The 22,571-nt window shown below is 40.6% G+C and overlaps 1 long non-coding RNA gene across 1 annotated transcript; it reads right to left on the bottom strand.

The window, feature by feature from the left end:
• Nucleotides 1-2,670: 2,670 nt before the first annotated feature.
• On the bottom strand, nucleotides 2,671-22,318 carry LOC123486318. Its single transcript, XR_006659341.1, has 3 exons — nucleotides 22,253-22,318; nucleotides 15,741-15,839; nucleotides 2,671-2,709 (listed from the first exon to the last, which is right to left on the bottom strand). It is a non-coding gene; the product is annotated as an uncharacterized LOC123486318 (long non-coding RNA).
• Nucleotides 22,319-22,571: the final 253 nt, after the last annotated feature.

Here is a 22,571-nt window from a genome sequence, read left to right as displayed (position 1 = left end):
GGAACAGGTCCAGGTTTCCTGTCACACTTTGTAAGGCTTTATCCACAGCACTCTTGTAGACAGTAACTTTACGCTTGTGTCTGATCCTCACAGAAAAGTTCCTGGACGTTGATTGAGGTTTGGCCATTAGATTCTCATTGTTGTTGATGAATGAGAGGAACACATATACAGCAGCCAGAAACTCCTGAATGCTCAGATGCACGAAGCAGTACACCTTGTCCTGGTACAGCACATTCCTCTTTAAAGATCTGTGTGCACAATCCTCAGTACACTGAGGCTTCGTTGACATCAATGCCAGCCTCTTTCAGGTCTTCTTCATAGAAAATCAGATTGCCATTCTCTGCTGTTGAAAAGCCAGTTTTCCCAGTGACAGAATGCTCTCTTTATTCCAGTGTGGACCTGTCTCTTCTTTCCCAAGATACTTTTGATTCTTCTGTTTGGTATGAAACTCCACAAGGTGTGAGTACATCTCAGTCAGAGTCTTGGGCATCTCTTCTCTCTTGTGTTTCAGCATGTGTTCAAGGACTATTGCAGAAATCCAACAGAAGACTGGAATGTGGCACATGATGTGGAGGCTCCTTGATGTCTTTATGTGTGAGATGATTCTGCTGGCCAGGTCCTCATCACTGAATCTCTTCCTGAAGTACTCCCCTCCTTCTGTGGGTCATTGAACCCTCGTACCTCTGACACCTGGTCAACACACCCTGAAGGGATCTTATTGGCTGCTGCAGGTCGGGTAGTTATCCAGAGGAGAGCAGAGGAAGCAGATTTCCCCTTGATGAGATTTGTCAGCAGAACATCCACTGAGGTTGACTTTGTGACGTCACAACAGATCTTGTTCTTCTGGAAGTCTAAGGGCAGTCGGCACTCATCCAGACCATCAAAGATGAACAGAACTTTGTACTTGTCGTAGTTGGAGATTCTTGATTCTTTGGTTTCCATTGAGAAGTGATTGAGAAGTTCAATCAAAGTGTGTTTTTCCATTTTCATCAAATTCAGCTCCCGAAAAGGGGAATGAAAATACAAATTGGACATCCTGATTTGCTTTTCCTTCAGCCCAGTCCAAAATGAACTTCTGCACAGAGACTGTTTTTCCAATGCCAGCGACTCCCTTTGTTAGCACAGTTCTGATGAGTTTGTCTTGTCCAGTTAAGGGTTTGAAGATGTCGATCATTTGATTGCAGTCTCTGGTCTTGCTTGTTTCCTGGTTGTTGTCTCAATCTGTCTCAGCTCATGTTCATTATTGACCTCTCCTGTTCCACCCTCTGTGATGTGAGCTCTGTGTAGATCTTATTGAGAAGTGTTGGGTTTCCTTGTTTAGCGATCCCCTCAAATACACATTGAAACTTCTTCTTTAGATTAGATTTGAGTTCACGTTGGCAAATCACAGCAAGCTCATCTGAATGAAGAAATAACACTGATGATATTAATATTACATCTGTTTTAATGCCTACAGTATTGTAGGACTGTTATAAAATGTAAAATAAAAGTATTATATTGTTTATTATACTTATTATTAATATAAGTATTATTAATGTTGTCTCTCTCTCTACTCTGTCTCTCCTCTTCTCTGTCTAAATTAATCAACACAACACATCCCTGCTGCTACTTGATGAGGTCAATAGGGGTTGTGGTAAGGCTGCTACAATATCTTTGAGTTACACAGCTACTTTAGCTTTACTTTAGCTACAGCTTTTAAATGTTTGTTATAAAACTGTAAAAAAATATAAAAAATGTTTTAAAAAAAAAAGACTAAAAAAAAACAGCATTCAACATGAGGCAGACAGCACTTACTTTTCTCCAGTGTGTCAGCAAGCTCCTTCTGGTTCATTTTCCTCAGGACGTGCAGTGTGATCTTCAGAGCCCCTCTCTGGCACTGCTCTCCTGCTTCTCATCTTCAGCATCCACCACTTCCTTATCCTGCTTCTGACTCTCAAAGCCTTCTGGGAGTTCTGGACTAAGAATCCTCTTGAACATCTTCAGCTCGTTCTTCACAAATGTCATAATATTCTCTTCAAGCAACTGAAATAAATCAAGTCAATAAGTTAAGCAAGAGACTAAATGCTTTCTCATTAACACATGAATGAATGATTGACAGATCAACTTTACTTGAGGTAAACAAAAACAAATGTACATAACAGGACCACATACACTGAATATGGAGGCCAGGTCTGTTTGATGACTCTGGGAAGACTGACCACTGAGAATCTCTGACTCTGATCTCTCCTGTTGGTTTCTGGGGCCAAACATGAGATTACATTTCCACATCCAGGGAGTGCACACACACACACACATACACACACACACACACACACACACACACACACACACACACACACACACACACACACACACACACACACACACACACACACACACACACACACACACACACACACACACACACACACTCACACACACAGGGAGGGAATGTTGTGTTTGTTTAATATTGTTTCAGGACTATGAAAATGGAAAAAAGGATTAGCCTATGGATTATGAAAACAACAAAAATAAATGGGAAAATAGGAGAGGAGAAATGACTAGAGACAGTGTTGTTTAACTCACTGACCATGACCCATGAGTTCTTCTTACCTTTGTTCACTAGAAAAGTCTCCCTCTCTGAAGAATATAGGTTGATGCATAGACTTGTCACTCTTCATGGACACACAGCTGGGTACAGAGGAGGCTGGTCTCTCCTGCTTGATTGGGCTTCAACACAACAGAGACAAACATTACGTCTCTCATCTACTCTGAGCTCAGATGGAGAAACAAGAATTTCATTCCAAAACGCTATATATACATTTTCAGAAATGTTCATAAATTAGCTTTTATTGTTTAAAGAAGTTATGAAAGAGATTGGTGTGTTTTTTTTCACCATCTAATCATGGCATGGGGTTGTTCAATGACAGACATGTATTTGTTTAAAATCTATCACTTGATGGTTTCATTTCAGAGACAAATAATCATGTTTTTTTGCATAATGCTATATATCTGCCTCACTCTCAGAGAAATGAGTAGTACTGCTAGGTTTTACACAGTAATAATATATATCTGTCTAACTCTCAGAGAAATAAGTAGGACTGCTAGGTTTTACACAGTCAAATGTGACCGACCGGCTCGATTCGGTCTTATGTAGCAAAATTTGAAATGGTATTTTTTTACATTGGATAAAAGTAGAGACTCAGCTAGAAAAAGGTATATCATACACTACAGTTGAGGAACAATGGGAAAGTAATTCTGCTTCGAAAGATGATAAACTTGTAGAGTTTTGAGAAAATTGCCTTTGAATGTTTTGGTACACCTACTGGAGAGCTCTTCTTTATCTACAGGGGCAGATAATTACTTTGGCAGATAATGTCACCCATCTAAATAAATAGTTATATATATATATATATATATATATATATATATATATATATATATATATATATATATATATATATATATATATATATATATATATATATATATATACACAGTGGGGGAGAACAAGTATTTGATACACTGCCGATTTTGCAGGTTTTCCTACTTACAAAGCATGTAGAGGTCTGTAATTTTATCATAGGTACACTTCAACAAAAATCCAGAAAATCACATTGTATGATTTTTTAAGTAATTAATTTGCATTTTATTGCATGACATAAGTATTTGATCACCTACCAACCATTAAGAATTCCGGCTCTCACAGACCTGTTAGTTTTTCTTTAAGAAGCCCTCCTGTTCTCCACTCATTACCTGTATTAACTGCACCTGTTTGAACTAGTTACCTGTATAAAAAGACACCTGTCCACACACTCAATCAAACAGACTCCAACCTCTCCACAATGGCCAAGACCAGAGGTCTGTGAAAACGCATGTGCAGGAGTTTTCCTGTGAGGGGGAGTGGTGGTGTATCCAGGGAGAAAACTAAACTGATCTTCTGAAATGTCATTCATTGGTCTTATGCTGCCATCTATTGGAATTATTTAGTAACTGCAGTAGTACTGAATAAAGGATATCCTTACTAAAGTAGTAATTACTCAGAATTGCAAAATATGACATTTTCAAGTTCATTTTACCACTTACAACCATAAAATAACCATTTATAGCATAACAAACAATGAAACTGACATAAACCAAAAACACCATACATTTAGTTAATTAACTATATGTGGGGGAGTGGGGGAGAACAAGTATTTGATACACTGCCAATTTTGCAGGTTTTCCTACTTACAAAGCATGTAGAGGTCTGTAATTTTTATCATAGGTACACTTCAACTGTGAGAGACGGAATCTAAAACAAAAATCCAGAAAATCACATTGTATGATTTTAAGTAATTAATTTGCATTTTATTGCATGACATAAGTATTTGATCATCTACCAACCAGTAAGAATTCCGGCTCTCACAGACCTGTTAGTTTTTCTTTAAGAAGCCCTCCTGTTCTCCACTCATTACCTGTATTAACTGCACCTGTTTGAACTCGTTACCTTTATAAAAGACACCTGTCCACACACTCAATCAAACAGACTTCAACCTCTCCACAATGGCCAAGACCAGAGAGCTGTGTAAGGACATCAGGGATAAAATTGTAGACCTGCACAAGGCTGGGATGGGCTACAGGACAATCGGCAAGCAGCTTGGTGAGAAGGCAACAACTGTTGGCGCAATTATTAGAAAATGGAAGAAGTTCAAGATGACGGTCAATCAACCTCGGTCTGGGGCTTCAATGATCATGAGGAAGGTGAGGAATCAGCCCAGAACTACACGGCAGGACCTGGTCAATGACCTGAAGAGAGCTGGGACCACAGTCTCAAAGAAAACCATTAGTAACACACTACGCCGTCATGGATTAAAATCCTGCAGCGCATGCAAGGTCCCCCTGCTCAAGCCAGCGTATGTCCAGGCCCGTCTTAAATTTGCCAATGACCATCTGGATGATCCAGAGGAGGAATGGGAGAAGGTCCTGTGGTCTGATGAGACAAAAATAGAGCTTTTTGGTCTAAACTCCACTCGCCATGTTTGGAGGAAGAAGAAGGATGAGTACAACCCCAAGAACACCATCCCAACCGTGAAGCATGGAGGTGGAAACATCATTCTTTGGGGATTATTTTCTGCAAAGGGGACAGGACAACTGCACCGTATTGAGGGGAGGATGGATGGGGCCATGAATCGCGAGATCTTGGCCAACAACCTCCTTCCCTCAGTAAGAGCATTGAAGATTGGGTCGTGGCTAGGTCTTCCAGCATGACAACGACCCGAAACACACAGCCAGGGCAACTAAGGAGTGGCTCCGTAAGAAGCATCTCAAGGTCCTGGAGTGGCCTAGCCAGTCTCCAGACCTGAACCCAATAGAAAATCTTTGGAGGGAGCTGAATGTCCGTATTGCCCAGCGACAGCCCCGAAACCTAAAGGATCTGGAGAAGGTCTGTATTGAGGAGTGGGCCAAAATCCCTGCTGCAGTGTGTGCAAACCTGGTCAAGACCTACAGGAAACGTATGATCTCTGTAATTGCAAACAAAGGTTTCTGTACCAAATATTAAGTTATGCTCTTCTGATGTATCAAATACTTATGTCATGCAATAAAATGCAAATTAATTACTTAAAAATCATACAATGTGATTTTCTGGATTTTTGTTTTAGATTCCGTCTCTCACAGTTGAAGTGTACCTATGATAAAAATTACAGACCTCTACATGCTTTGTAAGTAGGAAAACCTGCAAAATCGGCAATGTATCAAATACTTGTTCTCCCCACTGTATGTATATATTCTTAAATTCCATTCTTACTAGTTTTGTGTGTATTGGGTATATGTTGTGAAATTGTTAGATATTACTTGTTAGATATTACAGCACTGTCGGAGCTAGAAGCACAAGCATTTTGCTACACCCGCTATAACATCTGCTAAACACGTGTATGTGACAAATAACATTTGATTTGATTTGATGTAATTTATTGGCGGGCTGGAAGATGCACTCTTGTCTTTTCTATTACGAGGTTATTTACTCCCAATATCAGATATGAAGATCATTTTCTATAATGCATGTATACTAGTGTTGAGGTTAGTGCATCTGACTAGTGATTATTTACCCGGAGTTCAACACCTGCTATAGTCACTATTTTGTTGCTCTTCCAAAAGCATCACAGGCCTAATACGAGATATATAGCTAACTAAAGTAATGAGTGACCATCTTAGAAAATCATGGGACATATAGTATTTGGTTGCATAATATTTTATGTCAATCATATTGCTGCTTGTAGCCTATAACTGATGCTTCGTTGTCTTATGCTGCCATCTATTGGAAATATTTAGCAATTAACAGTTATTCATTCACATACAGACATTGGTGAGGCAGCTGAGAAATAAAGTGAATTAGATCAGTCTCAAACCTGCCCCACGCCAATTGTTGGACTTTCACACATAGTTTACTAAGTCACCCAATTCAAACCACATTTGAAAAATAAAACAAATGTGTCTTATTTATCAAGTGTTCTGTTTTGCAATTATACATATAATAAAATAACAACAAAATAATCAAAACGCTATTTAATACTATAATTGTATTTACTAAGATAATATTATTACTAAAATCGTTTCTTAAAGTGTTCTAGGCTACCCTACCCTAGAATTAGGGGTTAGGGTTACCGCAAAAATAGGTTATAAGTAGGGTAAGAGTTTCTGTATAGAACTTTGTGACATCTGCTGGTGTAAAAAGGGCTTTATAAATACATTTGATTGATTGTTAGATTTAGGGTTTATATGGCAAAAAACAGTATGGGTTTATGGCACTCTTGCTCCTCCTTGTGGCCGTATGTGGGTACTACATAACTCATTCATTACATTTACATTTTTTTTAGTCATGGGTCTCCCGGTCGCGGCTGGCTACGACAGTCTGGATTCGAACCAGGATCTCTAGTGGCCTTAGACCACCTCAGGAGAACTGACACTTCATGACACTTGCTAGGCTTAGGCTCATAATCTGAGGTAGCAACTGCGTCAGATCTACAAATCCATTAGCTAGACCACCCGATTAGACAACAATCACCCCATTATACTCATTTGGTTTGCAACTCAGTGAACCTGCGCAGCATTTGCTCAATTTGATGCCTATTAACGAAGATTTCGATGCATATCAAATTACCCAGCAGCCATTTAGAAACCACAAGTCGTCAAAAAAATGGTTATTTCTTAATTAAAAAATGTCTTCTGGCTGTTTAAAATCGGCCACATCTTGAAAAAGAGGACAGGGACATGCGTTTTGTTTAGATTGTACACACAAAAAAATAACCATGACCAGAAAATGTTTAATGTTTGATGGCTATCCGCCTTCCATCACTTGCACTTCTAGCAATGACCACAACATGTACTCAGGTGATCAGTGTTTGTGCTCACCAAGTAGCCATAACCTTGTTAATAATAAGTTACCTGAGGTAAACCTACAGGGTTAACGCTCATCAAGTAGCCATAACCTTATTAATAATAAGTTACCTGAGGTAAGCCTACAGGGTTAATGCTCACCAAGTAGCCGTAACCTTGTTAATAATAAGTTATCTGAGGTAAACCTACAGGGTTAACGCTCACCAAGTAGCCGTAACCTTGTTAATAATAAGTTACCTGAGGTAAACCTACAGGGTTAATGTTCACCAAGTAGCCGTAACCTTGTTAATAATAAGTTAGCTGAGGTAAACCTACAGGGTTAACGCTCACCAAGTAGCCGTAACCTTGTTAATAATAAGTTACCTGAGGTAAACCTACAGGGTTAACGAAGGCAGGTCTCATTGATAACAATAGTGAAGCTGGCATTGTGACGCAGAACAATGGGCTGGGAATAGAACGTTCTGAAGGCGAGTTGGTGTCACGGAGCTCAATAGAACTAATAGGAGCTGGTAGGGTGAAAAATGCCCAAACATAAGGCCTGTTGTTTCGCGATTACTTCATAACCAGGGACAGAAGGTAATATTATGAAACTGGGCTCCATGGCGGATGCAATTAACTCGTTTTTATCAGCAAAAAAAGCCATGTTAAAACTGTCGTGTGTCCTGCCTACTTGAGGCGCCCCGAAAATAATATTCAAAAGTTTGGTCCTTGGACACAGAGGGGTTAAACACTAAAGTTACCGTCCATCTAGTGAAGAGAGGAGAACCGCACAGAGGGAGCGTAGGAAGCCAGCATCCGTCAATGAGAGAGGGAGAAGCCCTCCACGGTATTTAACAGGTGGAAGAAACAACCCGGGAGCTCCATCGGTCCACAAGAAATGCAGGAAGTCGGTGATGATGTAGTGGTAGCTAGGATAACTAGGATGCTGCTGGTAGAGTAGCTAGCTTAGCTAGCTGTACCGACTAGCTTGGCTAGCTAGCAGGTTTTTCGTCTGTCCCTCGAGGATGATGACGAATCCGGTGAACCACAAGATGAAACAAGGATAGCGAGTGAAAAGGATCTGGCTACACTCATACTGTCCCTGACCAAAAAGCAAATTGAACAACAAACTTCGGCGTCTCAACACTGTAACAAGCTCCGTCGTTATTCCGAACTCCGTCATTGTTCCCCAAGATCACCTCAGCCCACTCTGCGCGTAACTGGACAATATGCTTGGCGCCAAACCGTACGTGGACGCGGACAGTTCCAGAACGCGGACATGAGCAGAGCCACACAATAAACTAAACCCAGTCTTTACAGTGGCTTACATTAGTAATATTATTTTATTTATTTTTTATATGTAAAACAAACATTCAAAGTTTTTTTTATAACAATATTTTGAGATCTGGGCCCATATCCACAAAGTATCTCAGAGTAGAAAATTGGTCGTATAAGTGCTGAGAATTAAGACATTTTACTCTTATGGGTATAAATGAATGCATAGCATTTTATCTTCGGTTTGGCAGATTAACTCATGCTTATTTCTGAAGATAAACTCAGGTTTTCACCCAGCGGCTAAGGAGTTGGAGCAGTGGCAGGAGTTGGACCTATGGCAGAAAGGTGGCTGGTTCGAATCACGGGCCGGGCGCTGGAAAAAACGGGCGGGCTTGATCTGACCACTGGAGGGCTGCTGGGTTCACATCCTCAAAACATTCACCTTTCGTTGATCAGAACTCTAGAGGTTCTTCTTCACTGAACCCAAAAATATATCTAACTTTATTATTTAATTACCTATATCAGGTTATTTCAAGTTATCCCTTTGGAGCGCAACATCACGTTGTTAAAAATTGAATCATAAATTGGCCATGGCTATAAATTGGGCAATTGAAGGCATCTGGGCGAAATATGTGTTCGATGAAAATGAACATTGTATGCAAAGTTGTAGGCAACATTATTGACAAGGGACCCTGATGCCTACGATGCCAAAGCTATTTAGAGTTGTTAAACGGGTGTGAAGAGTGTGTTGGTATAATGGTAATATTGTCAAAATTCTGCTTGTAACAACCATCAGAATTGGTAAAAAAAATAAATGCATTCCATTATATTAGGCAATAATGAAGAGTAGGCAAAGTGGTCGTGTTGTGTGAAAATTCTATCAAATGTCTTCCATTGCAACGAGTACAGTCAGGGTGCTGCAGAACCCCTGCAGTACCTCCACTGACCCCGGATTGAGAACTCCTGATTTAGCAGATGCTCTTATCCAGAGTGATTTACAGGAAGTGCATTCATCTTAAGATAGCTATTTATTGTGTAAATAAATGTAATAAATTATTCATAAAATTGACCTCTCACCTCTTAGCTTTGGTGTCATGTTCCCCGGAGAGACGCATTTTAGAGGCAGGGCCCCCCTTCTCTCTCTCCCCAGAGAGACTCATTTTAGAGGCAGGGCCCCCCTCCTCTCTCTCCCCAGAGAGACTCATTTTAGACCACTGACCCCTAAACAGAGATGCAGCATGTTTGTTGTGGTGAACACAGTGACAACTCATTCTAGAATGTCAATTGTTCTCTTTTACTCATGATCTCTTAGAAATAAAACATTTACTAACAGACATATCCAAATAATCGGGTGATTTAATTTAATCACATGAACATTGTTACATTCCTCAACAATAAATAAAACATTGTCTCTCAAACAGAAGAAGGAACTAACAAAGAGTCACTAACAACAACCAAAACGAAACAGGTGGTTTTAGGAGGGGTTCTGAAAGACACTCATGGGGGTGTCCACTAGTGGTGGGAATCAGAGGCTTTCTGAACGCTTTGGGGCTTTCACCAAATTGTGCCGAAAATGCCATTGATAGATTTGAGTGCTAATAAACAACATTTAGTTAGAATGTGGGGTTCGCTTTTTGCCTCCAGGTTCACTATGTTTTCAAAAACGATGCATATGTGGTATTATTTAGGATACTAACGACATAATATTATCATAGGCTACACTAAATAAAACACATTATTTAAACAACAATGGGAAAATAGTGCAGTTTCACGGAAAATAATTGTTCAACTATAGCAGGGATTCAATCTTGTGCCTATGTTGATGTCTGATCCCAATCCCCGTCCCTACCTGCTGAGCTCCCATTCAGGGGCTACAAACTGGAAGACATCAAACTAAATGTGTAAATAAGGTGTCCAGTGGAGGTCAGTGTTTGAAAAAATCAAATCAAATCAAATCAAATTTTATTGGTCACATGCGCCGAATACAACAGGTGCAGACATTACAGTGAAATGCTTACTTACAGCCCTTAACCAACAGTGCATTTATTTATTTTTATAAAAAAGTAAAATAAAACAACAACAAAAAAGTGTTGAGAAAAAAAGAGCAGAAGTAAAATAAAATAACAGTAGGGAGGCTATATATACAGGGGGTACCGGTGCAGAGTCAATGTGCGGGGGCACCGACTAGTTGAGGTAGTTGAAGTAATATGTACATGTGGGTAGAGTTAAAGTGACTATGCATACAGTAAATCATTAACAGAGTAGCAGCAGCATAAAAAGATGGGGTGGGGGGTGGGGGTGGGAGGGCAGTGCAAATAGTCCGGGTAGCCATGATTAGCTGTTCAGGAGTCTTATGGCTTGGGGGTAGAAGCTGTTGAGAAGTCTTTTGGACCTAGAATTGGCACTCCGGTACCGCTTGCCGTGCGGTAGCAAAGAGAACAGTCTATGACTAGGAAGGCAGGAGTCTTTGACAATTTTGAGGGCCTTCCTCTGACACCGCCTGGTATAGAGGTCCTGGATGGCAGGAAGCTTGGCCCCAGTGATGTACTGGGCCGTACGCACTACCCTCTGTAGTGCCTTGCGGGCGGAGGCTGAGCAATTGCCATACCAGGCGGTGATGCAGCCAGTCAGGATGCTCTCCATGGTGCAGCTGTAGAATTTTTTGAGGATCTGAGGACCCATGCCAAATCTTTTCAGTCTCCTGAGGGGATATAGGCTTTGTCATGCCCTCTTCACGACTGTCTTGGTGTGTTTGGACCATGATAGTTCGTTGATGATGTGGACACCAAGGAACTTGAAGCTCTCAACCTGTTCCACTACAGCCCCGTCAATGAGAATGGGGGCATGCTCAGTCCTCTTTTTTTTCCTGTAGTCCACAATCATCTCCTTTGTCTTGGTCACGTTGAGGGAGAGGTTGTTATCCTGGCACCACACGGGCAGGTCTCTGACCTCCTCCCTATAGGCTGTCTCATTGTTGTCAGTGATCAGGCCTACCACTGTTGTGTCGTCGGCAAACTTAATGATGGTGCTGGAGTCGTGCCTGGCCATGCAGTCATGGGTGAACAGGGAGTACAGGAGGGAACTGAGCACGCACCCCTGAGGGGCCCCCGTGTTGAGGATCAGTGTGGCAGATGTGTTGTTACCTACACTTACCACCTGGGGCGGCCCCGTCAGGAAGTCCAGGATCCAGTTGCAGAGGGAGGTGTTTAGTCCCAGGGTCCTTAGCTTAGTGATGAGCTTTGAGGGCACTATGGTGTTGAATGCTGAGCTGTAGTTAATGAATAGCATTCTCACGTAGGTGTTCTTCTTGTCCAGGTGGGAAAGGGCAGTGTGGAGTGCAATAGAGATTGCATAATCTGTGGATCTGTTGGGGCGGTATGCAAATTGGAGTGGGTCTAGGTTTCTGGGATAATGGTGTTGATGTGAGCCATGACCAGCCTTTCAAAGCACTTCATGGCTACAGACGTCAGTGCTACGGGTCGGTAGTCATTTAAGCAGGTTATCTTAGTGTCCTTGGGCACGGGGACTATGGTGGTCTGCTTGAAACATGTTGGTATTACAGACTCAGTCAGGGACATGTTGAAAATGTCAGTGAAGACAATTGCCAGTTGGTCAGCACATGCTTGGAGTACACGCCCTGGTAATCCGTCTGGCCCTGCGGCCTTGTGAATGTTGACCTGCTTAAAAGTCTTACTCACATCGGCTATGGAGAGCATGATCACATAGTCATCCGAACAGCTGGTGCTCTCATGCATGCTTCAGTGTTGCTTGCCTCGGAGCGAGCATAGAAGTGGTTTAGCTGGTCTGGAAGTCTTGTGTCGCTGGACAGCTCGCGGCTGTGCTTCCCTTTGTAGTCTGTAATAGTTTTCAAGCCCTGCCACATCCGACGAGCGCCAGAACCGGTGTAGTACGATTCAATCTTAGTCCTGTATTGACTCTTTGCCTGTTTGATGGTTCGTCGGAATGCATAGCGGGATTTCTTATAAGGTCCGGGGTTAGAGTCCCGCGCCTGAAAGCGACAGCTCTACCCCTTTAGCTCAGTGCGGATGTTGCCTGTAATCCATGGCTTCTGGTTGGGGTATGTACGACGGTCACTGTGGGGGACGACATCATCGATGCACTTATTGATGAAGCCAGTGACTGATGTGGTGTACTCCTCAATGCTATCTGAAGAATCCCGGAACATGTTCCAGTCTGTGCTAGCAAAACAGTCCTGTAGCTTAGCATCTGCGTCATCTGACCACTTTTTTATTAACCGAGTCACTGTTGCTTCCAGCTTTAGTTTTTGCTTATAAGCAGGAATCAGGAGGATAGAGTTATGGTCAGATTTGACAAATGGAGGGCGAGGGAGAGTTTTGTATGTGTCTCTGTGTGTGGAGTAAAGGTGGTCTAGAGTTTTTTTTCCTCTGGTTGCACATTTAACATGCTGGTTGAAATTAGGTAGAATGGATTTAAGTTTCCCTGCATTAAAGTCCCCGGCCACTAGGAGCGCTGCCTCTGGATGAGCGTTTTCCTGTTCACTTATGGCCTTATACAGCTCATTGAGTGCAATCTTAATGCCAGCATTGGTTTGTGGTGGTAAATAGACAGCTATGAAAAATATAGATGAAAACTCTCTTGGTAAATAGTGTGGTCTACCTCAGGCGAGCAAAACCTCGAGACTTCCTTAGTATTTGATTTTGTGCACCAGCTGTTGTTTACAAATATACACAGACCGCCACCCCTTGTCTTACCGGAGTCAGCCGTTCTATCTTGCCGATGTAGCGTATAGCCCGCTAGCTGTATGTTGTCCATGTCGTCGTTCAGCCACGACTCGGTGAAACATAAGATATTACAGTTTTTAATGTCCCGTTGGTAGGATAACCATAATCTTAGGTCATCCAATTTATTCTCAAATGATTGAACATTGGCTAATAGGATTGATGGCAGAGGCAGTTTACTCACTCGCCATCGGATCCTTACAAGGCACCCCGACCTATGTCCACGATATCTCTGTCTCTTTCTCATGTGAATGACGGGGATTTGGGCCTTGTCGGGTGTCTGTAGGATATCCTTCGCGTCAGACTTGTTGAAGAAAAAATATTTGTCCAATACGAGGTGAGTAATCGCTGTCCTGATATCCAGAAGCTCTTTTTGGTTATAAGAGACGATGGCAGAAACATTATGTACAGAATAAATTACAAATAACGCGGAAAAACACACATAATAGTACAATTGGTTAGAGGGCTGTAAAACGGCAGCCATCTTCTCTAGCGCCATTCTAAAAAATAAAAAAAAATAAAAGACTTTGCTTCGAAAAAAGCACCGGCACCAGGGCGAAATCAGTGACATCTCTCGCATTTTGCAACACATGGTTCGAAAAAGCATGAGACCAAACGAAGCTTCGGACGTCATTGATCATGTGGTTATGTTACTTCGAAACTATCCATGGCAGCGTTTCAAACACTTAAAAGACTCCCTCTCCCCTCAGCCCTCAAGTTAAGTGGACACTTCTGATGACGTATCATGACATATGATGAGTTGACACTTCTGATGACGTATCATGACGTATGATGAGTTGACACTTCTGATGACGTATCATGACGTATGATGAGTGGACACTTGCAGGGCAAAGGGTGAGGGAAGAATTAATTATTTTTAAATGGACCGCCCTTGCCCAGAAATGTGTCACTCGTTTGTCCCACGGTTGTGTTTTCAGTCATCATAGCGACCGTTCTCTCTGCGTGGTGCGTGGGAAATGCATGTTACATCTTCAGCCGTTGTAGGAAAGATACACTTAAAACACTCGTAACCGGGCCCAGAGTGACTTACAATACAGTTGCCATATTGTAGTGTATTTTAGCTTTTAAAAGACTTGATTTCAAATCAAATCAAATCAAATCAAATTGTATTGTTCACATGCGCTGAATACAACAGGTGCAGACATTACAGTGAAATGCTTACTTACAGCCTTTAACCAACAGTGCATTTATTTTGAATAAAAAAGTAAAATAAAACAACAACAAAAAAGTGTTGAGAAAAAAAGAGCAGAAGTAAAATAAAATAACAGTAGGGAGGCTATATATACAGGGGGGTACCGGTGCAGAGTCAATGTGCGGGGGCACCAGCTAGTTGAGGTAGTTGAAGTAATATGTACATGTGGGTAGAGTTAAAGTGACTATGCATAAACAAACAATGTTAATGAATTATAATCCACATAATAATTCACATTTCCTGTTGCTGCAGGATAATTTTTCTGCTGTGAGAAACTGGGTCAAATTAAGATATGGCATCTGTAAGTGCATTTATCTTAAGATAGCTAAGTGAGACAACCACATATCACAGTCAAATATACAGGATACGAACATCCCATTCCAGCTAAACATTGGATATATAAATGTAATGTAAATATAGTGTTTTGCAAAAAAAATACATTTTCATACACATCTCAAATCTAGAATGGAAATATTGAAGGTACCAACCAATAAGCAATCATTTCTGATGAAAAAAACACAAATGTGAATTTTCTTTGTATATAGCGTTTTGGAATATAAATTCTTAAACAATATTGTCAGCTCACCTCTTAGTTTTGGTGTCAGGTCTCCCAGAGAGACTCATTTTAGAGGCAGGGCCCCCCTCCTCTCTCTCCCCAGAGAGACTAATTTTAGACCACTGACCCCTAAACAGAGATGCAGCATGTTGGTTGTGGTGAACACAGTGACAACTAATTCTAGAATGTCAATTGTTCTCTTTTATTCACCATCTCTTAGAAATCTAAAATCTATTAATTACAATTCTGAGATCAGTAACGCTTTGAACACAGTAACTGTGTTTTTGCATTTTGGTACACCAGAAGTACATTCATTTCCAATTGAACGCTGCTTTTGCCTTGCAGCATTGCGTTGCAGAGGCAGTTGCAGTGCATAAATTGGATTAATTGAACGTATGCGTCAAACTGTATGCGTAAACGGGTTGACAGAAATTGTAGCAGAAGGTGAATGTTTAACTTTTGCTGCACACATATTTAGATGATGCTGCATACTATTTTATCAATTACGCAGTCGGTGTGTTCAAAGCGTAATATTGAAGGTACCCAGAATAAATAATTTCTGATGAAAAAAATAATGTAAAGAAATTGTCGACAATCTCACCTCTTAGTTTTGGTGTCAGGTTCCCCAGAGAGACTCATTTTAGAGGCAGGGCCCCCCTCCTCTCTCTCCCCAGAGAGACTCATTTTAGACCACTGACCCCTAAACAGAGATGCAGCATGTTGGTTGTGGTGAACACAGTGACAACTAATTCTTGATTGACATTTGTTCTCATTTAATAATCATCTCTTAGAAATAAAACATTTACTAACAGACATATCGAAACAGTCAGGCTATTTAATGTAATCAGATGAACATCTGGTTGTGACATCTCTTCTCCATGGTAACTGTCAATAATAATAATAAGTCACTGTTTGTTAAGGTAGTTATAGACAGTGCAGCAACACAAGGCCATGTCTCACACTTATTTGTATTAATTAAATATAGGCTATTTGTTGTCTTTCAATCTGAGAATGTAGACAGAAGGGCTAAAACAGGCATGATTTATCTGAGGGGAAATCATTGATACATTCAGAAAGTATTTTTGCAACAAGTAGGAGATGTATATTATGTAAAGTAGGCTAGGTTATATTATATACAGTGGGGAAAAAAAGTATTTAGTCAGCCACCAATTGTGCAAGTTCTCCCACTTAAAAAGATGAGAGAGGCCTGTAATTTTCATCATAGGTACACGTCAACTATGACAGACACATTGAGAGAAACAAATTCAGAACATCACATTGTAGGATTTTTTATGAATTTATTTGCAAATTATGGTGAAAAATAAGTATTTGGTCACCTACAAACAAGCAAGATTTCTGGCTCTCACAGACCTGTAACTTCTTCTTTAAGAGGCTCCTCTGTCCTCCACTCGTTACCTGTATTAATGGCACCTGTTTGAACTTGTTATCAGTATAAAAGACACCTGTCCACAACCTCAAACAGTCACACTCCAAACTCCACTATGGCCAAGGCCAAAGAGCTGTCAAAGGACACCAGAAACAAAATTGTAGACCTGCACCAGGCTGGGAAGACTGAATCTGCAATAGGTAAGCAGCTTGGTTTGAAGAAATCAACTGTGGGAGCAATTATTAGGAAATGGAAGACATACAAGACCACTGATAATCTCCCTCGATCTGGGGCTCCACGCAAGATCTCACCCCGTGGGGTCAAAATGACAACAAGAACGGTGAGCAAAAATCCCAGAACCACACGGGGGGACCTAGTGAATGACCTGCAGAGAGCTGGGACCAAAGTAACAAAGCCTACCATCAGTAACACACTACGCCGCCAGGGACTCAAATCCTGCAGTGCCAGATGTGTCCACCTGCTTAAGCCAGTACATGTCCAGGCCCGTCTGAAGTTTGCTAGAGTGCATTTGGATGATCCAGAAGAGGATTGGGAGAATGTCATATGGTCAGATGAAACCAAAATAGAACTTTTTGGTAAAATCTCAACTCGTCGTGTTTGGAGGACAAAGAATGCTGAGTTGCATCCAAAGAACACCATACCTACTGTGAAGCATGGGGGGTGGAAACATCATGCTTTGGGCCTGTTCTCTGCAAAGGGACCAGGACGACTGATCTGTGTAAAGCAAAGAATGAATGGGGCCATGTATCGTGAGATTTTGAGTGAAAACCTCCTTCCATCAGCAAGGGCATTGAAGATGAAACGTGGCTGGGTCTTTCAGCATGACAATGATCCCAAACACACCGCCCGGGCAACGAAGGAGTGGCTTCGTAAGAAGCATTTCAAGGTCCTGGAGTGGCCTAGCCAGTCTCCAGATCTCAACCCCATAGAACATCTTTGGAGGGAGTTGAAAGTCCGTGTTGCCCAGCGACAGCCCCAAAACATCACTGCTCTAGAGGAGATCTGCATGGAGGAAAGGGCCAAAATACCAGCAACAGTTTGTGAAAACCTTGTGAAGACTTACAGAAAACGTTTGACCTGTGTCATTGCCAACAAAGGGTATATAACAAAGTATTGAGAAACTTTTGTCATTGACCAAATACTTATTTTTCACCATAATTTGCAAAGAAATTCATAAAAAATCCTACAATGTGATATTCTGGAGTTTTTTTTCTCCATTTTGTCTGTCATAGTTGACGTGTACCTATGATGAAAATTACAGGCCACTCTCATCTTTTTAAGTGGGAGAACTTGCACAATTGGTGGCTGACTAAATACTTTTTTCCCCCACTGTATTAAGGAAGTGATAGACGCATTTCTGGTTCTATAAGGAACTTTCTTTTCTAAGTGTATAATAAACACGCTTTTCTTTTGATTATTTAATTACCTACATCATGTTTTTTCAAGTTATCCCTTTGGAGCGCAACATCACATTGTTAAAAAAGAATCCTAAATTGGCCATCGCTATAAATTGGGCAAATGAAGGCATCTAGGGCGAAATATGTGTTCGATGAAAATGAACATTGTATGCAACGTAGTAGGCAACATTATTGGCAAGGGACTTGATGCCTACGATGTCAAAGCTATTTAGAGTTGTTAAACGGGTGTGAAGAGTGTGTTGGTATAAAGGTAATATTGTCAAAATTCCGCTTGTAACAACCATCAGAATTGGTTAAAGAAATATGCATTCCATTATATTAGGCAATAATGAAGTGTTTGTGTCGTGAAAATTTGATCAAATGTCTTCCATTGCAACGAGTCCAGTCAGGGTGCTGCAGAACCCCTGCAGTACCTCCACTGACCCCGGATTGAGAACTCCTGATTTAGCAGATGCTCTTATCCAGAGTGATTTACAGGAAGTGCATTCATCTTAAAATAGCTATTTATTTTGTAAATAAAATTAATAAATTCTTCATAAAATTGACCTCTCACCTCTTAGCTTTGGTGTCATGTTCCCTGGAGAGACGCATTTTAGAGGCAGGGCCCCCCTTCTCTCTCTCCCCAGAGAGACGCATTTTAGAGGCAGGGACCCCCTCCTCTCTCTCTCCAGAGAGACTCATTTTAGACCACTGACCCCTAAACAGAGATGCAGCATGTTGGTTGTGGTGAACACAGTGACAACTCATTCTAGAATGTCAATTGTTCTCTTTTACTCATGATCTCTTAAAAATAAAACATTTACTAACAGACATATCCAAACAGTCGGGTGATTTAATTTAATCACATGAACATTGTTACGTTCCTCAACATTAAATAAAACATTGTCTCTCAAACAGAAGAAGGAACTAACAAAGAGTCATTAACAACAACCAAAACGAAACAGGTGGTTTTAGGAGGGGTTCTGAAAGACACTCATGGGGGTGTCCACTAGTGATGGGAATCAGAGGCTTTCTGAACGCTTTGGGGCTTTCACCAAATTGTGCCGAAAATGCCATTGATAGATTTGAGTGCTAATAAACAACATTTAGTTAGAATGTGGGGTTCGCTTTTTGCCTCCAGGTTCACTATGTTTTGAAAAACGATGCATATGTGACTTTCAACGTGGCACCGTCATATGATGCCACCTTTCCTACAAGTCAGTTCGTCAAATTCCTGCCCTGCTAGAGCTGCATGTTTGTTGCTTTATGTAATGGCATATATTTTAATGCTTTATGTCATGTATTTTATCTATTGAAATATAATTTTGATATAGTTAAAAATTTAGTTTCATGGTCATTTATTATGTTTTCCAGAATCTCCAACCAAACTCTGAGATCAGTCTCTCCAGTACCAAGTAATCTGTGCATGAAGAGTGACATCTCTATGGATCATCCTATACATTTTAGTGATAAATCAGGGACCTTTGACCCCAGGTAAGTTACTGGTCAGAATTGATGATATTACTATTGAAGAGGAGAATCTTCTAGATCTGAAACCAGATGTATTTTGTGTGTCTGAGCATATCATTTGTTGTTTATGTTACATATTTTAATACACTGAGTGTACAACATTTTCCACAACATTTCCAACGGAGACCATCAGGTTGGTAAGTCATCATACTGTAGCTCAAACCTACTGTGATGACGACCTAACTTTATAATAGTTTGTAGCCTACCTAGCAGAATCTGCCCGTCTTTCTTTCTAAATCAACACATTTATCCATCTTCTTATGCAGTGGTGTAAAGTACATAAGTAAAAATACTTTAAAGTATCTGTACTTTACTATTTATATTTCTAACAACTTGTACTTTTACTTCACTATATTCATAAAGAAAATGATGTACTTTTTACTCCATACATTTTCCCTGACACCCAAAAGTACTCCTTACATTCAGTAAATGGTCCAATTCACACTTATCAAGAGAACATCCCTGGTCATCCCTACTGCCTCTGATCTGGCAGACTCACTAAACACAAATGCTTTTTTAAAATGATGTCTGAGTGTTGGAATGTGACCCTGGCTATCCGTAAATGAAAATAACAAGAAAATGGTGCCGTCTGGTTTGCTTAATATAAGTACTTTTAATTTTTTATTATTCCTACTTTACTTTTACTTTTGATACTTATGTATATTTTAGCAATTACACATTTACTTTTGATACTTAAGTATATTTAAAATCAAATACTTTTAGACTTTTACTCAAGTAGTATTTTACTGGGTGCCTTTCACTTTTACTTGAGTCATTTTCTATTAAGGAATCTTTACTTTTTCCACCACTGTTCTAATGTTCCAAATGCGCCACAGTTTGAACAGACATTTTGTAACTGCGTAGGCTACAAAGTGACTTTCAATTTCAAATAAGGAAATGAAGTTATAACGGTGACTGGGTAAATTAGTTTTCCATTGGCCGGCTCCCCGGGTGAGCAGATTTTGCACGTTTTAGACCATTCCATTGGTCCTTAAATTAAATGTCCACTCCCCCGTAGCACCGGGCCATGCAAAACGAACAGTACCACTGTAGCAGGGCACTGAGACAGAGTTCTGAACCCAGAGGCGTTTAGACTTCAGGGAACGCTTCAAGGTGTCACCCATTTACAACAGTAACCAGAGGGTGGCGCTAACAGTCAGTTGCATGCCACAGCAGTAACTCATCACATTGTACCGAATCTTGCTTCAGTTTTTTTTTATAGTCCTTTATTATAGGCTTTGTTTGGCTACTTTTTGTCCATAGTCTGAAGAAAGTGGTGAAACATCAGGAGTGCATTTTTCAAATGTACTTTCAATGTTTTTAGAAACCTTTAAATGAACCACATGGATGCTAACTGGGGACTCAGGTAAAACTAGACAAATACACCTTTTTATTTTGGTATTTTTGGGACCAAATAAATGTATACCAACAGTGGACAATTCCCAGCAAAAGCATGGAGCTCCAACTCTCTAGTGGAGAATAGAGGGAGTATTCCCCTTGGAGAATCCAGAGAGGCTCACTGAAGAAAAACATATTGGAGAATAACAACAATCTCAATCTGAAGCTTTAAAATAATAAGGGGAATTCCTCTGAAAATCAGGAACACCATTCTTCCTCCTGCCCCACCTATTGTCCCTGTATGAATATTAGTTGGCATCTAATTGAAGAACATACTGCTTTATAGATCGCAGCCTGACAAACAATTGTTTGGGCCTTACTTTGAGCACTTTGCACTGTGCCTCCATTGAGTCTCCATGTGTCAAGCAGTACAGAGAAACGCCCTCTAGATGACAGCAGAGGCCTGCTCTTGGATCTACCCTGTCTAACCACCAGTTTAGTGACCTTGTTCCATCAATATGTCCATACTACTTCACAACCGATTTGAGGTGTTGACCAGCAATGTCCCATTGGGCTCAACCAAGCCGAGAGTGAGGTTCTAGAAAGAGGACTGACTTTCATATGAAGTCCTAAACAGGTGGACTGCGGGGAGCTCCGGAGGGATCTACACTTCCACCATAGAAGATTGAAGTTATTAGATAATTTTGATTATGAAACAGATTTTCCTCATATACTATTTCCAAACCCCTCACATTGGGAACCTCAGTTGGAGTCAGTGTCAGAAACTATACAGACTCAGAAATAGACAATGGAAAGAGGAATACATTGTCTTTGCGGAGGGTGGATGTTGAAATTCAGTCTGTTAGCTTTGTAAAGGAATGTTCATTTAGTCCTTAGTTGTGTATTCAGCGGATCCAAGCCCTGTAATGTTAGGCTGGCTATTCAATAGGCTACATCTGTCGGTGCAAACTTTGATATGACAAAATGATGACGTTGTTTACATTTATTTTGGCGCTCCCTCACCTAAATAAATAGCACTGCACCACTGGATAAAGGACCATAAATGATTCTGTATCTCCCTAAATAAATAGCACTACACCACTGGATAAAGGACCATAAATGATTCTGTATCTCCCTAAATAAATAGCACTACACCACTGGATAAAGGACCATAAATGATTCTGTATCTCCCTAAATAAATAGCACTACACCACTGGATAAAGGACCATAAATGATTCTGTATCTCAAGCGGACTCTGTCTATTGAATGTCTGACGGCGACCTAACTTTATAACATTATAAGAGTTTGTATGCAGCCCAGACCTACCAGTCTGCCCATCTTTCCTTCAAATCAACACATTTATCCGGCTTCTAATGTTGCCTAGAAATGTGTCCCACAGTTTAAACAGCCATTTTGTAAGTGCGTAGGCTACACACTTACTTTTAATTTCATATGAGGAAACTGGTGCGGCCGCCTGTTTTCTTGCAGATGAAGTAGCCTCTCATATTGAACTCATTCAACCAGCCTAAACAGCAGTAAATAAAATATGTCCAATGGTCAAAAAACAATGGTGTAAAGAGAATCCTGTCCTCCTAATATAGCCATGTACATTAAAGACAGGTATATTGCTACAGATGTAGGATCTTAATTTGAGCCCATTTGCTACAGCAGGAAAATAATCCTGAAGCAACACGACATTTGAATTATTATGTGGATTATAATGAATGGTCATTTTTCAAAAGGGAAAGGTGGAAAAGTG

Source organism: Coregonus clupeaformis, unplaced genomic scaffold (assembly GCF_020615455.1).
Source record: "Coregonus clupeaformis isolate EN_2021a unplaced genomic scaffold, ASM2061545v1 scaf1134, whole genome shotgun sequence".
Classification (NCBI taxonomy): domain Eukaryota; kingdom Metazoa; phylum Chordata; class Actinopteri; order Salmoniformes; family Salmonidae; genus Coregonus; species Coregonus clupeaformis.
Note: the sequence above shows the minus strand (reverse complement) of the source record. Positions and strands in the feature narration are given on the sequence as shown.